Below are 16,659 nucleotides of genomic sequence, written 5' to 3' on the forward strand. Positions count from 1 at the left end.
GTCTTTTTGGGGAGGTCTTTACCAGCTTTGTACATCTAGAGAATGAAATTTTTGCCCCTTTTTTGTTGCAAAATAGCTCAAGCTCTGTCAAATTGGATAGAGAGCGTCCGTGAACAGCAATTTTCAAGTCTTGCCAGAGATTCTTAAATGGATTTAGGTCTGGACTTTGACTAGGTCATTCCAACACATGACTATGCTTTGATCCAAATCTTTGCATTGTAGCCCTGGCTGTTTAGGGTCGTTGTCCCGCTGGAAGGTGAACCTCTGTCCCAGTCTCAAGTCTTTTGCAGACTCTAACAAGTCTTCTTCTAAGATTGGCCTGTATTTGGCTCCATCCATCTTCCCATCTACTCTGACCAGCTTCCTTGTCCCTGCTGAAAAAAAGCATCCCCACAACATAATGCTGCCACCATCATGTTTCACAGTGGAGATTGTGTGTTCAGGGTGATGTGCAGTGTTAGTTTTCTGCCACACATAACGTTTTGATTTTAGGCCAAAAAGTTCAATTTTATTCTCATCTGACCAGATCACCTTCTTCCACATCTGCTGAGTCCCTCACGGCTTCTCTCAAACTGAACTTTTTATGGCTTTCATTCAACAATGGCTTTCTTTTTGCCACTCTTGCATAAAGACCAGATTTGTGGAGTGCACAACTAATAGTTGTCCTTCCAACACATTCTCCCATCTGAGCTGTAGATCTCTGCAGGTACATGTGGTGTAACAGAGTTTGCTAGCACTTTAAATTGTTGAAGGTAATAAGTCAGAACAAAGCAACTCTGCTAAAGTCAGAAAATCCACTTGGCATATCTTAATCTGAGTTTCTGTTCGCTAATGAAGCAAGAATATAGGCAGCACCTCATAGGGTCATTGGAAGCCTGTGATGCGTAACTTTCTTTGTCACCAAATCACATTTGAACTTCCAAGGCAGGCTTGAATCTGACTGGTGTCTGTGATAGGTACCTTAGTGCCTGCAATGGGCAGAAAAATAAGGAATTATGGCCACTAGATGTAGCGGATTATCACAGGAAATCTGTGTTTGACAGGCGTGCAAGGATGGTTCAGGAATTCACCAGAGAAAAACTCTGATTTGCACGAGTCCATACAGTCTTTGCATCTTTCGTGCTGTACAGACCTCTGCTCCTGTGGGAATGAGCTTGCTTGTTAGAACCAAATATTTTCATAAGTAACCACTTAAACCAAACTATAGCTGATCTAGGCGATCCAACCAGGCTGCAAACCATGAAGAAAATGATTAGATGGGGTGCACAACAAGACACTCCTTTTGCTTAAGGAACTGGATCTCAAATTAAGTGAAAAAATGGATTGTGTTGAGATAAAGAAAGAAAAATTGTAACGTGACCGTTTTGATTACGAGTCCAATATGGTATACATTTGGAGCAAACCCCAGTTTCAGTATAAAGCCAGGAAACCATCTACATCAAGTATCAAAAGCAAGCATGTCAGTTTTCCCTGACACAGAAAAAAAAGCCTGGATTTCACTCTAATGCCGCGTACACACGAGCGGACTGTATGGCGTACTTAGTTCGTCATACAATCCGACGGACAGTCCGTCGTACTTTCGACTGAACGGACTTGACCACACACGGATGCACAAACAGTCCGTCGAAAGCTTGCGCGATGACGTGTACAGCACGTACGACGGGACTAGAAATAGGAAGTCCAATACACAGCAAAGCACCCTTCCGCCGTGTAAATCCTTTCTGGGCATGCGCCATTCTTAGTCCGTCGAACTAGCATACTGACGAGCGGATTGTCCGCTGAAACCAAAGTACGACGGACAGAATTTTGAAAAATCCGAAATTCTTAGTACGCCAGACTGCACGCTGAAAAAGTCCGCTGAAGCCCACACACGAGCGGACTGTCCGCTGAAATGTGTTTCGACGGACTAAGTACGCCATACAGTCCGCCCGTGTGTACGCGGCATTAGGGACACAGGATCAGATTCATCACCAGTAATTTTACTAGTAATGGCGATGATCAGCGATTTTTAATCGGGACTGCGACATTATGGCAGACAGATCGGACACTTATACAGCGATCAGTGCTATAAAAATGCACCGAATAATGTGTAAATATAGAAAATGTAAAAGAATAATGTACCAAAGTTAACCTAATACAACACAGGGTCACCACCCAAAAAAAAAAAAAAAAAATATTGATAAAATATAAAAAATGGTGATCAACCTTGTTCAGTGTCAATAAAACCAAATTAAGCAAATATAAACCTCTTTCACCATGAATAATCCAGATGTATACTAACTGATACTATAGATTTTCAAGGGTCCTTGAAAAAGTCAAGTTTCTATTGACACAACGCGTCGGGAGGAGCCTGTGACGTCATGCCTATGGCGTATGAGGAGATCCCAGCTGTATGAAGGTCCTTCAATATATACGAATATCTCTGCGGGAAAGTGTGAATGAGGTTTACCCTAATTATATGGGGAATACTTTGTTATATTACCTGCGCAATGGTCTTTTTTTTCCCCCTTTGTCTTTTCATACTGTGCAAATTATTTGAAAGCAAGAAGCCGGTCCATTCTAAAAAGCAGGAGAATCTGTGAATGAACCATCTGTTTTTTTGTGGACACACATTTAAGCTTGATTCCAGATTGTTTTATGTAAATTTAACAAGCAGAGATATAATAATCGATAATGAAAATCGGTGTCAACGATTTTCATTATCGATTAGTTGGTCCGCACCTTCCGCCTGTATGTTCCGTGAAAAATAAAAGAAATCCTTTCCTCCCATCTCCTCCTTCCTGTGTCCTCGGCGGCACTCTATGATCAGGCACGCACTCGCCGCTGCACGTCTGCGGCGCGCCTCTCCTTCTTGCTGATGTCACGTGACATTCACACAGATCTCAGCCCCGCCCGCTGCTGCCTCGAGGGAACAGAGAGGCGAGGGAGAGAATCTGTGAGGAGGACACTGAGCCGAGCTGCACACAGAGTGTGAAAAAAAAGGTAGCAGCCATCAGCAAGTTGTAAAAGCACACACAACATTCAGTGCCACACTGGTGTTTCTGCAGGGGGGGGGGGGGGGAATAATAGTGCCCCATTGGTGTTTCTGGGGGGGGGGGGGGAGGGGGGGAATAGTGCCCCATCATTGGTGTCCCTGGGAGGAGTAGCGCCTCCCGGGGACACCAATGATGGGGCACTATTCCCCCCCCCCGGCTGAAACACCAATGTGGCTCTATTATTCCCCCCCTCCCCAGAAACACCAATGTGGGAGGAATAACGCTCCGTCATTGGTGTCCGTGGGGGGGGGGGGAATAGTGCCCCATCATTGGTGTCCGTGGGGGGGGGGGAATAGTGCCCCATCATTGGTGTCCGTGGGGGGGGGGGGGGGGGGGGGGAATAGTGCCCCGTCATTGGTGTCCGTGGGGGGGGGGGGAATAGTGCCCCGTCATTGGTGTCCGTGGGGGGGGGGGGGAATAGTGCCCCGTCATTGGTGTCTGTGGGGGGGGGGGGAGGAATAGTGCCCCGTCATTGGTGTCCGTGGGGGGGGGGAATAGTGCCCCGTCATTGGTGTCCGTGGGGGGGGGGGGGGAATAGTGCCCCGTCATTGGTGTCAGTGGGGGGGGGGAATAGTGCCCCGTCATTGGTGTCAGTGGGGGGGGGGGGAATAGTGCCCCGTCATTGGTGTCAGTGGGGGGGGGGGGAATAGTGCCCCGTCATTGGTGTCAGTGGGGGGGGGGGGGGGGAATAGTGCCCCGTCATTGGTGTCAGTGGGGGGGGGGGGGGGGAATAGTGCCCCGTCATTGGTGTCAGTGGGGGGGGGGGGGGGAATAGTGCCCCGTCATTGGTGTCAGTGGGGGGGGGGGGGAATAGTGCCCCGTCATTGGTGTCAGTGGGGGGGGGGGGGAATAGTGCCCCGTCATTGGTGTCAGTGGGGGGGGGGGGGAATAGTGCCCCGTCATTGGTGTCAGTGGGGGGGGGGGGGGAATAGTGCCCCGTCATTGGTGTCAGTGGGGGGGGGGGGGGAATAGTGCCCCGTCATTGGTGTCAGTGGGGGGGGGGGGGAATAGTGCCCCGTCATTGGTGTCAGTGGGGGGGGGGGGGGAATAGTGCCCCGTCATTGGTGTCAGTGGGGGGGGGGGGGAATAGTGCCCCGTCATTGGTGTCAGTGGGGGGGGGAATAGTGCCCCGTCATTGGTGTCAGTGGGGGGGGGGGGGAATAGTGCCCCGTCATTGGTGTCAGTGGGGGGGGGGGGAATAGTGCCCCGTCATTGGTGTCAGTGGGGGGGGGGGGGAATAGTGCCCCGTCATTGGTGTCAGTGGGGGGGGGGGGGGGGAATAGTGCCCCGTCATTGGTGTCAGTGGGGGGGGGGGGGAATAGTGCCCCGTCATTGGTGTCAGTGGGGGGGGGGGGGAATAGTGCCCCGTCATTGGTGTCAGTGGGGGGGGGGGGGGAATAGTGCCCCGTCATTGGTGTCAGTGGGGGGGGGGGGGAATAGTGCCCCGTCATTGGTGTCAGTGGGGGGGGGGGGGAATAGTGCCCCATTATTGGTGTCCGTGGGAGGAACAGCGCCCCATCATTGGTGTCCGTGGGAGGAACAGCGCCCCATCATTGGTGTCCGTGGGAGGAACAGCGCCCCATCATTGGTGTCCGTGGGAGGAACAGCGCCCCATCATTGGTGTCCGTGGGAGGAACAGCGCCCCATCATTGGTGTCCGTGGGAGGAACAGCGCCCCATCATTGGTGTCCGTGGGAGGAACAGCGCCCCATCATTGGTGTCCGTGGGAGGAACAGCGCCCCATCATTGGTGTCCGTGGGAGGAACAGCGCCCCATCATTGGTGTCCGTGGGAGGAACAGCGCCCCATCATTGGTGTCCGTGGGAGGAACAGCGCCCCATCATTGGTGTCCGTGGGAGGAACAGCGCCCCATCATTGGTGTCCGTGGGAGGAACAGCGCCCCATCATTGGTGTTGAATAACAGTGCATAGAAATATTGAAGAATCATTAATTTTTATAAAAAAATGCAAAAAAAATTTAAATGGCAGAGGATGCTGCTGACGCAATGACCTCAGAAAAGGGTGTGCGACCCAAATCTTCTAAGGCATGGGAGCATTTTAATTTAAATGCTGTAAAGAAGGTGGTCACCTGCAAACTTTGTAAAACGGAACTTGCATGGCACGGAAGCACAACAACGATGAACAAGCACATGAAACGGAAACACTAGGGGTTCACAGTGGAAGGCGAAACATCGGGACGGTAAGTTAAACCCGAAATGATATGCGAGTTACATAGAAATAGCTTTTCCTACATACTAATCATATTATCTTTTTCTTTGCAGAAAGAAACAGCGCACCATGACAGTTTGTGCAGCAAAATTGTCCGTGCACTCCCCAACAATCAGCAGTTATAACAGATTGTCATGAAAATGCTAGTCACCGACATGCGGCCACTGTCCATGGTTGAAGACCGAGGATTTAAAAGCATGATCAGTGTACTGAACCCTGAATATACTTTACCATCAAGAACCCATTTTACCAAACTAGTGGAGAGAAAGTACCAGGAGACATTTCAGAATGTGAAGGATGCCATCAGCGCTAATGAAAGCAGAATTGCCATTACTGCAGACATATGGACAAGTATAGCGACCGAGGCTTTCCTTGGCATTACATGCCACTACATAGCGGAGGATTGGAAGATGATTTCTATCTGCCTCACTACCATGCCTCTGGAAGACAGACATACAGCAGCAAATATTGCAGAATGGTTGGAGGAGGTCACTGAAAAATTTGAAATTCCGGCTCAGAAAATAATTGCCATTGTGCATGACAATGGAGCAAATATTGTGGCTGCTGCAAATATCCTGGCGGACAAGCATGGCTGGGCCAGTATCCGCTGCACTGGTCACACCTTGCAGCTGGTGATCGGTGCTGCGTTAAAGAATTCTGGAATTGAGAGAGCCGTTAGTGCTGCAAGAGGACTAGTTGAACATTTAAAAAAAAGTTAGCTAGCCAGCAGCAAATTGAAGGAGAAACAAAAGCAAATGGGTACATCTGAGCACAAGCTTCTTCAAGATGTAAGCACAAGATGGAATAGCACTTACTATATGGTCGAACGACTCATTGAACAAAGGTGCCCGGTAACTGCAACTCTGTATGACCCATCAGTTACACAAAGAGGCAAACATTATCTGGACTTAAAACCAGACCAGTGGAGTATTCTTGAAGAACTTTCCACTGCTCTTAAGCCAGTGCTCGACAAAACCCGGGCGCCAGGTCGCATTTGCGACTAGAATCAGTGACCTGGCGCCTGGGGCAGCATAGCTGGGGGTATCCTGTCTCCGTGGACCCCCCCCCGGCGCGATCGCGTCGGGCCGCGCCGCAGGCGGCCGGTAATTGAGCCCCCGGCTTTGAGGCCTTCTGTGATCCTATGGTTCCTTCTGGAATCTGGCGCCCTCTTGTGGTGGCCGTTGGAATTACAACCAACAATGCTAATGGGATTGCCTGCCAGTCTTTCTCCATCCCTTTACTTAGAACCCCTAAACAAAACAAAAAAAAAATATATATATATATATATCTAACACCCTAGAGAGTAAAATGGTGGTCGTTGCAATACTGTCTGTCACACCGTATTTGCACAGCGGACTTACAAGCGCACTTTTTTTGGGGGAAAAATTATTTATTTAATAAAAAAATAAAAAAAAAAAATAAGACAACAGTAAAGTTAGCCCAATTTTTTTTTTTTTTTATACTGTGAAAGATAATGTTACGCCGAGTAAATCGATACCCAACATGTCACGCTTCAAAATTGCGCCCGCTCATGGAATGGCGACAAACTTTTACCCTTTAAAATCTCCATAGGCGACGTTTAAAAAAATTCTACAGGTTGCAAGTTTTGAGTTACAGAGGAGGTCTGGGGCTAGAATTATTGCTCTTACTCCACCGATCGCAGCGATACCTCACATGTGTGGTTTGAACACCGCTTTCATATATGCATTCGCTTCTGCACGCAAGCTTGGCGAGACAGGGCGCATTTAAAACATTTTTTTTTCTTATTTAAACTTTTATTTTTATTTTTTTCACTGTTCTTTAAAAAAAAAAAAAAAAAAAGTGTGTCACTTTTATTCCTATTACAAGGAATGTAAAAATCCCTTGCAATAGAAAAAAGCATGACAGGTCCTCTTATATATGAGATCTGGGGTCAGAGACCTCACATCTCATAGTTACACTAAAATGCAATTTAAAAAAAATAAAATAAAACAAAAATGTCCCTCTAAGAGCTATGGGCAATGACTTGGAGACAGGTGGGGGCTGGGGGCTATCTTCCCCTCACTTGTCTCCATGTCAGGCCAGGGACAGGTCCAGATCGCCGTCACGGACCTGGCTCCTAACTTTTTTAGCTGGCTCCTAGATTCCAAGCAAATTTGTCAACCCCTGTCTTAAGCCCTTTGAATGCTGCACTGTATTCATGAGTGGCCAAGAATATGTCACCCTATCATCCGTGCCAGCACTGGTAAAGGGGCTAATGTGGTCCAATGAAAGTGCTTCTTATGAATCATCTCCACTAAAGAGCTTCCAAGCTACTGCAACAGACCAACTTCAAAGCAGATGGAAGGGGATCCTTGAACAGGTCCCAAACACCGTAATGCTTTCCTCTGCCCTGGACCCACGATTTAGAAGACAAAATTTTTTATCACCAGAACAGATCATAAACGTGCAGGCAAAAGTACAGACAGAGGCACTTGCTTTAAGAAGGGAGATGCTGGTGCAGCAGCAAATGACCACCATGTCGCCTGTAACTAGAGATGCTGAGCCTTCAACATCTACAGGGTCAGCATCTCATTCTCTACTTGACATACTCCTTGAGTCTGGGGGCAGCAGTGAAGAGGAGGAGGGACAACTTGAGGTGGATATTCACACACAAGTCCGAAATGAAGTTCAGGCTTATTTTGCTGAGAAGCCACTTCCAAAGGAGGGAAACCCTTTGAATTGGTGGAAGGGTAACCAAGATAAATATCCTACTTTGGCAAAACTTGCAAAATCCTTCTTGTGCATCCCAGGCACCTCTACTCCATCGGTGCGCCTCTTTTCTGCTGCAGGCAACAGTTTGTAAAAAGAGAGCCAGCCTTAGCCCTGAGCATGTTAACATGTTAACGTTTTTTACATTCAAATGCAAAGTTTCTTGAACAGTTATAGTTCACCTCTTTTCAGAATGTTTTTGTACTGCTGCAAAGTTGTGTAATGTTAATGTTAAACGTTTTTTATTCTGCAGTTTGAGAATAACACGCAGTTTTTTCATGATTACGTTTTTTTGTGATTTTATCCGATTAATCGAAAAAATAAATCGGCCGATTAATCGATTATGAAAATAATCGTTAGTTGCAGCCCTAATTAACAGATCTCCGTTCTGTCTCTGTGTGGACCAATTGCAGGTGCCCGGCAGTCACACGCGCATCGGCTCTGGCCGCACGCTCCCTAGTGGCCAAAAGGCAAACCGACGTAAGGTAACGTTGTTTTGCCCAGGGGAGCCAACCTACCACAGTACAACTGCAGCAGCTGGTTGGGAAAGGGTTAATGAGGTAGATGGGGCAATACCCCTCTCTTGCAAATATAGGGTATAGAAAAAAAAAAAAAAAAAAAAAAGAGTTTACACACCTAGGAGAGGTGGAAATAATTTTAGGATACTTAGAACGCAAGAGGAATTCTGAATATTTTCCTTACAGACAAGAATACCAGGAGGGTTGAATTTCCAAAGCAAATGTCCTGAGCGATTTATCATCTGTGTGTTTATATTCATTGATCATGACGACTTCGCAAATACATTGGAATGGGGTTGTCATACCCAGGATCTGTTCCTTCTTTTGATAGATGGAAGTGCTGTATCTTTTAAAGTTCTGGTTGTTACCATTTTTTCCCCCCCGTTTTTCCCCCTTTTCCGCCCCTGGTATTATCGTAATATGTAATATGTATCATTAGTATTTCGTTTTTATTCTTTTTTAGATACTATTTTATTTATATTTGTGGATCACATCAAATTTAAATTGCTATGTGAGCTCTAGTGAGAACAGAGAACGAAAAGCACAAATCCAATTGCTGAAGTCATTACACCTGTTTTTTCTGCTAATTTGCATGTGATTTTTTGTATATTAGTATGCTGGTAATTGTATTCTTTGTGGTTTTGATGAAGCACGTTAGTTGTGTGAAACGCGTTACCCTTTTCTGCCTTTCGCTATATGTATATATATTGTATTAGGAGGGCAGCCGTTCCTTTCATCTTCTCTAAATTTTCATAACATGTTCTGACTGCAATGGCTTGGTTTTTTTTGTTTTGTTTTTTTTATCTATAGATATGAATTGATGGGCCTTGATTTGAAATTAACTTACATAGATATTGAATATTTATAAACCATATTTAGATGCGTTTCATAACTCTTAAGAAGATGGGATTTTATAGACCCTGAAATGTTTTGGCCGTTTTATGGTTTTCCAGTTATGAATAATCATTATATAAAATGGACTCCCAGACCCTTTGTCTGACACTCTCAGAGTGTACATGTGCCTGTTCACAGCCACCATGTGAACAAATAGTGGAAAGTCCCAGAATGTATTAAAGACTGCTGTGCATCAGTTTATGCAGAGGATTTTTACTTAGTTGGAAAATGAAACAACCTCACTGCACCTAACTGTCATTTAGTACGGAGACGCCTTGCAATCCAATTATCCCCAATTCTGCAATAACGAACTGGCTCCTGCCTGCGTTTACCACTGGCTTCCTGCCCAGCAGATTAAGCAACAAGTAACTGGCATTAAGGTTTGCCTCTCACTCTCATGCTTAAAGCGGTTTGGTACCTAAAAATAAAACTTCATATTATTAAAATCACCAGATCGAATACTTACCTAAATGAACCCTGAAAAAAAAAAAATATTCTTTACTTACCTTTTATTTCAGAAGTTTCTGCTGACTTCCGGGTTGTCCTCCCGTGGGAGAAGGCGTGGTTATTGTCCTCGCAATGGTCCCTGGAAAATTTCTAAGCTATTTCCCAAGAATCCATGGGGGGACAATGAAATTGCGAAATCTCGTGAGATTTCGTTAGGACGTCGGCCACGTGATGAGGGCGTGTCCAAATTTGCCATTTTTAAAGTGGGCAGGCAGCTGTATCTGCCATTACCACTGCTATCACTGAGCATGCGCGAGATGGAGCGGAGCATGCTGGGAGCGGAGCGTCATCGATATACAGGAAGTAAATGCCTGTGGGCTTCAGACGCCCACACTTAAAATGGAAGATGTCAGAGCACTTTTTTAAAAGTCATCCCGAGGAAAAGAATCGTCGCGCCGGGGGTCAAAAAAAACGCCGGACGTGGATGCTAAGCGAAGGTAGCAGTCGCCCACCTGTGACACAGGTAAGAAAAAAAAAAAAAAAAAAAAAGAAGAGCGGAATCCCGCTTTAATACTGGGAAAAGACATCCAACAGTAAAAACGGAGAGGTGCAATGTTTAATTTTTATGGATTTCAATGGAAAACGCATAGCATGGGAATGCAGCCTTAAACTATGGTACTGTGCAGTTACAACTAACACATGTTCCTGCAACGTATACATTAATGTGGCCGCATGCAAACAAAAAATAATGTTAATGTCACCCTGTCTCTGGGCAACACATGGAAGCCAAAGCTTTACATTTCCTATTCTTAATTGCTGCTGTTCCTGTAGCGCTATGGATGTCTGCACAGACTGTGCGTATTCAGACAATACAAACATATTTTCATGCCAAATATTTTAGAGAGAGACCATGTCACCGATGAGTCCAGTAGGGCCCATGGGGTAGAAGGAAGCAATCACAGCGTGCATTTGAGGCATAGATATCCAACACTCCTGGATATGTCCGCTGTAAACAAGACTGATGAAAAGTAGAATGCTGGAATGGTGGTAAGGTAGGAGGCACAAGCCACCAGAAAGGGGATTATTCTGCTTTTGGATATATTTAAAGACCTGGCAGGTTCTTAAGCCTAAGTTCACACTAACGTGGTGCAGGAAACCCCACGATCAGTGTGCGCTTCCTGAACTGCATAAAATAAATAAATAAATAAATAAATAAATAAATCGCACAACCCTTGCGATCTGCAGCAGGTATCAGTACAATCTTAACAACCCTAAACACAGTGCATTTGCCTTCATCAGATCGCTTGGCAAAAAAAATACCATGTGATCTAGTTGCAGTGTGGTTCCAAAATTGGTGTATGCATGACTTTCATGCACTGTTTGATTTGAGAGAAATGTGGTGCAGTTCATAGTGTGAACGGGGGAAAAAAAATTCTTCAGTTGGACTTTGCACACTTTTTTAATACGGATGACTAGTTTAATAAAAGCAACGTCAAAATGTAAAGCCACCAACAAATCTCCCATCTGGGCTCTCATCATGGTAGCTCAGATTATTCAATCTGTCATGTTCGTTTACATGGTGAAGAGAGAGGGGAAGAGTTTTGAGTTGTCCATTTTCATCCGATCCGATAGACGGATGGTAAATGGGACCATCATCCAGACGGATGGTGATCCTATTCACCGGATGAAAATGGACAGATGGTCTATTTTCATCTGATCTCCTCAAGGAGAGGAGAGCGGGACTCCGAAAGGTCCGTCTCTGCACAGTGAGCGGAGATGGACCTGTCATCAACAGAGCGATCCCCGCTGAGCAAGCAGAGTCTGTCAAACTGATTCACCCCATGTGAAACGGGCGTTACCTGCTACAAAAGAAAACATCTAGATCAGGATGACCATCTCGTATCCAAGGGTACCTTAAATCGGAATTCTGGGGAAAAATAAAGATTTGGTGCCCCTTCCCACTGCAAGGGTTAGCTGCTTGTTTTGCCCAAGGGGTGATGAATAAGATAATATTTTCTGTGCTAGAATGACAACTCTCACTCATTGTACCTACAGAGGAGCATCCCTGTCACCCTAGGAAAACACCCCCTCCTCTACTACATTACAAGAGGGAGCTCTGTAGTCCTAACTCTCTTCCTGATAACAGTGTTTAATATAACACTGCAGAGTGCACAAGGCAGCATTGACTGCGGGGTGAGTATTTTTTCCTTTTGCAGTTATCTAGGAGACAAAATGCTTTCCATGGTATATTTAAGGAGGAATTTCAAGTTTTTGTAAAGGCCCAAGGTTACACTCTATGCATAAAGGTAAAACCTTGTGTGCAGCAATCCCCCACAGCCCCTCTTAATACTTACCTGAGCCCCATCTCGATCCAGTAATATGCACAAGTTCAGCAGCTCTCCCGGGTCTCTTTGACCCGATTGGCTGAGACAGCAGCAGCTCCCACTACTGCTAACACAGCGCAGGAGCCAATGAGAAGAGGGCGGGAGCAAGCCTGCTTGCTGTGGGGTCATTTGGCAGGAAGGAGGAACCAGGGGGGATGGTGAAGGACCCAAGAAGAGAAGGATCAGGGCTGCTTTGTGCAAAACCAACGGCTCCTCTTAATGCCGTAGGTCCTGGTACTGCCATCTTGGCCATGGAATCCGTCTGTGGATTCCTGAGGAACCACAATCAGCTCTGTGAATGGTCCCACAGCCTCTTGGGACACGTGACATATCCCAGAAGGTTGCAGTAGGGGGCGCAGCAAGCAGCATCTACCTTGCCTAGGCGAGACTTATGCAAGTGGGAGCAGGTATCTATCAAAATCTGTACTCAACCCCCCCCCATGACATTGTTAGTGTTTACACACCCTTTAAAAAAAAAAAAAAAAAAAAATGGCAACATGCAAAGAATGCCTCACTTTTTTTTTTTGGAAGAAAACCAAAATATCAGTTTACACTTATCAACGTTTAGAAGCAAAAGAAAATTTTTTTTTACGACCCCCCAGACTACCAACCCCGAATAAATAAAGAACATGATTGGCCATATAGTGCAATTAATTTACATCACTATATGGGGCTCATTTACACCAGTTTGTGTATGTTGCGTAAGATCAGCGAGACAAGTTTTTACAATGCATCGCACTGTTTATTTTTTTTTACTTTATTGTAGTGTCATAAACTGACATTTTCGTTCAACTCGATGTACTGCAGCGCATTGCAATGCTCTGTGGTGCAGTGAGCTGCGCTGCATAAAAATGCATATATATTGCATTTATATGCAGTGATCTCCGCTTCAAATGTATGCTGTGAACACAGTACAAAAAAAAAAAAAAAAAACACAAAAAAAAAAAAAACACACACTGTTTTATATGACCTTGCACTGATCTATGTAGATCAAGGGTCTCGAACCAGCCGCCCTCCAGCTGTTGCAAAACTACAAGTCCCATCATGCCTCTGCCTGTGGGAGTCATGCTTGTAACTGTCAGCCTTGCAATGCCTCATGGGACTTGTAGTTCTGCATAACAGCTAGAGAGCCACCAGTTTGAGACCCCTGATGTAGATGGTGTAAACAAGCCCTCCCTTTCATATTATCCAGTCCTTACGTGTTCTGTAAATATGGATCTTAATTGTATCATTTTAATCAGTATTTTTTACTGTTAATGAGTTTACTTTTAGATATACTACATATTATATAATAGATATAAAAAACACACAAATAGCCAGAGTGTTTAGTAAACACACACCCAGTATAGGTCATACACCCAAACACAGCCCTGCATACATTACAATACACAGGCACATGGCTGACTGCTGCCATCCAATCACACCCACATTATATTATATTATATTATATATATATATATATATACCCCACACTGCACCTTGCTTAGCTCTGCACCCTCTTAGCAGATTTCTGGGTCCTCTGATGATTATTCTTCGATGTCTTCCTCTCAGTGTTTTCCTGTTCTGCGTCTGCTCCACCCTGTCCCCCTCCTCCACCACCACTCACACTAATGGCACAGGTCACATTAATTGGTATACCATAGAGACGTAGGTTCGGTTCGCAGCGCCATCTAGAGTCTACAACTGCTAACTGTGTGTGCTCAGGGGGATTTCCACCCTTCTGTGTTGATATCTCTCCTTTATTTCCAGCTGTTTTGTCAGATTAGGCGGGTCGGAAGTGACGTTTCGTCGCCGCCATCTTGCTACACCCCGCACTCCTCCATAGTAAGCATACAGTGAGAAGAGGGAAAGTGGACATTTTGTTACACCTACCGGAGTTTTGCATTTTCACACTTATATTTAAAGCAGTTGTATAGTCTGTTTTAAACTTGTACCTACAGGTAAGCCTATAATAAGGCTTACCTGTGGGTAAAAAAAGAAATAAATAAATCTCCTGTTCGGTTTAGGACCTTAGCCTGACCAGATGTCCCCGGTTTTAGGGGACAGTCCCCGGATTGAGGACACTTCAACAGGAGCTGGGGTAATTTTCAAAGACAGTGCAGAATTAAAAAAAATCAAAAAAAAAAATCTGAATAACACACCCCCGCTCCTACTAGCTTAGGGGGTGTATTTTTTACATTATTTCTGTCCTTTTCTAATAATAATGTGCTGGTCAGAGCGGATGGACTATTTCTTCAGTTTCCGACACATGCCCATTCAGCTCCGCTCACATGTTCTTCTGCCTTGGCTCAAGTCCCAGCCAGCTGTCAGCCTGCTTATCTCCTTGCCTTCCCCGGCAGAGTAATTTTCCTCCGCTCCCCACCCAGTAGTAGCCGGGGCCTGGAGAGTGAGACCTGAGAGGCTGTGAGGCAGGCAGAGGCGGCACCGGGCAGAGAGAGGCAGCTGAGCTCAGCTGATGATATCCAGCAGCAGGAATAGAGGGGAAGCAGATCCAATCGTTGGGCCTGCCAGTGCCTTCAAGGCTTCAACACAGGTGTGCTTTGGGGGTGTCTGTGAATAGACTACATTGCACTGTGTCTGTCTCTCTGGCATAATGGATGATATCAGAACTCACAGGCAGCAGGCACTTATTGGTCAGAAGTTAACAAAATCCGCACCCAGCAGCCATGGTATGTGACACCCTGTGACAGAGTCAGCCAGAGCCATGATAGAGTGCCTGCTTCCTGTGAGTTATCATAATGCTGATAACTTAACCAGTTTCCGATTGCCTGTTAGCAGATTTACTGCTACAGGGTGGTCACGCTGCACAGAATCACATATATACGTGATCCTGCATTTCTGGGTTTCAGAGCCAGATCAGCAGGTAAACAAGGCAGTTCGCCATTCTGTTAGTATGGAAGACATTGATCCTGTGTTCCTGCAAAGCAGGTACAGGGATCTATGTCTTCCCTTAGTAAAAGCACCTCCCCCACAGTGAGAAAACACTTGTTAGGCACACATTTAACCCATTGATTGACCTAAATGTTATTCCCTTCCCAGCCAGTGTCATTAGTACAGTGACAGTACATATTTTTAGCACTGATCACTGTATTAGTGTCACTGGTTCCCACAAAGTGTCAAAAGTGTTACTAATGACCCATACACACAAATGGAATGTCAGACAGAAAAAGTCCGACAGAATCTTTTCATCAGATATTCCAATCGTGTGTGTGTACCTCATTCTGGTGGACCTAGAAATAGAACATGTTATAAATATTTCCGACTGAACCATTTCAAAACCACTTGTCTGTATGCTGTTCCACCAGACCAAAAAGGATGCATGCTCTGAAGCAAGTACGAGATGGAAGCTATTGGCTACTGGCTATTGAACTTCCTTTTTCTAGTCCCGTCGTACGTGTTGTACTTCACTGCGTTCTAGACAGTCGGACTTTGGTGTGATAGTGTGTAGGCAAGACAGTTTCAGTAGAACTCCTGAAGGTTTTTCTTATGGAGTTTATTCCGACGGGAAAACCGGTCGTGTGTATACGGCTTTAGTGTTTGATTTGTCCACCGCAAAATCGCAGTCCCGCTATTGAGTCACTGATTGCTGCCATTGCTAGTTAAAAAAAAGCATGTCCCCGGATTTCATTTAAAAAATCTGGTCACCTTCGTTTAGGAGATATTCCCCGTGCAATGAGCCGCTGACTGCAGCGGCACATGCACACAGGGGATTCTCGGCTGAAAGCCTGGCAGATGCCGTACCTTGCCGGAAAGAAGTCTCCCACACGCAGTGACGACATCGCGGCTCCAGCCACTCACAGTGCTGGAGCCACGATCCCTGGAAGACACGTCGAGGCAACATGTCATCTTCCTCGGCGTGGACCAGGTCAGTTACCGACGCCTTGTTCTAAGGTGAGTATTTCATAATGAGCTAGTATGCGGTGGATACTAGCTCATTATGCCTTTTGCCTTACAGGGGTATTAAAAAAAAATTGCCAGCGGGTATACAGCTGCTTTAACAGTAAATTGAGGTTATATAGTGAAATACAGTACTTAGAACTATGTCTGACTGGTTAGATGTTGAATTTTAAAAGCAGCGGCAAGGCTGCTGATCTCACGAAACAATGGGAACTATAGAAGGGGTTTGGAGGCTAGATCCCAGGAAATGACTGTTGCTGAAACCAGATCTCAAGTCTCCCGGAAGGTGCGGGAGACTCTCGCATTTCTGCGGTGGCTCCCGCACACCTGCAAGCGCCTCCCGATCTCCTGGGAACGATCGGTGCGGCGACTGTCCCTGCTGCTGTGCACCGATCATCCCCAGCTTCTCTGTGTACTCCTCCGCCACCCCTTGTCCTAGAGTTGCCACCTCATCCCTTTAAATCTGAACGCAATTGAATTACACAGGTTCTGAGGCTAATTAAATGCAGATAAGGCACCAAGTGGGTT

At 45.8% G+C, this 16,659-nt stretch overlaps 1 protein-coding gene across 4 annotated transcripts in view; it reads right to left on the bottom strand.

Moving 5' to 3' along the window:
* FLOT1 (flotillin 1) overlaps positions 1 to 13,868 on the bottom strand; it is a 104,349-nt gene extending 90,481 nt beyond the window's left edge. The window contains exon 1 of one of the 4 annotated variants that reach the window (XM_077463332.1): positions 13,713 to 13,868. The gene's annotated coding sequence lies outside the window, so the exon portion shown is untranslated. Of the gene's footprint in view, positions 1 to 13,700 lie in introns of all 4 variants that reach the window. The other 3 variants (XM_077463344.1, XM_077463339.1, XM_077463346.1) reach the window with 3 other exon arrangements.
* Between the last annotated feature and the right edge of the window lie 2,791 nt (positions 13,869 to 16,659).

Source organism: Lithobates pipiens, unplaced genomic scaffold, assembly GCF_037356315.1.
Source record: "Lithobates pipiens isolate NorthernLeopardFrog02 unplaced genomic scaffold, aLitPip1_a1.2 Scaffold_1, whole genome shotgun sequence".
Taxonomy (NCBI): domain Eukaryota; kingdom Metazoa; phylum Chordata; class Amphibia; order Anura; family Ranidae; genus Lithobates; species Lithobates pipiens.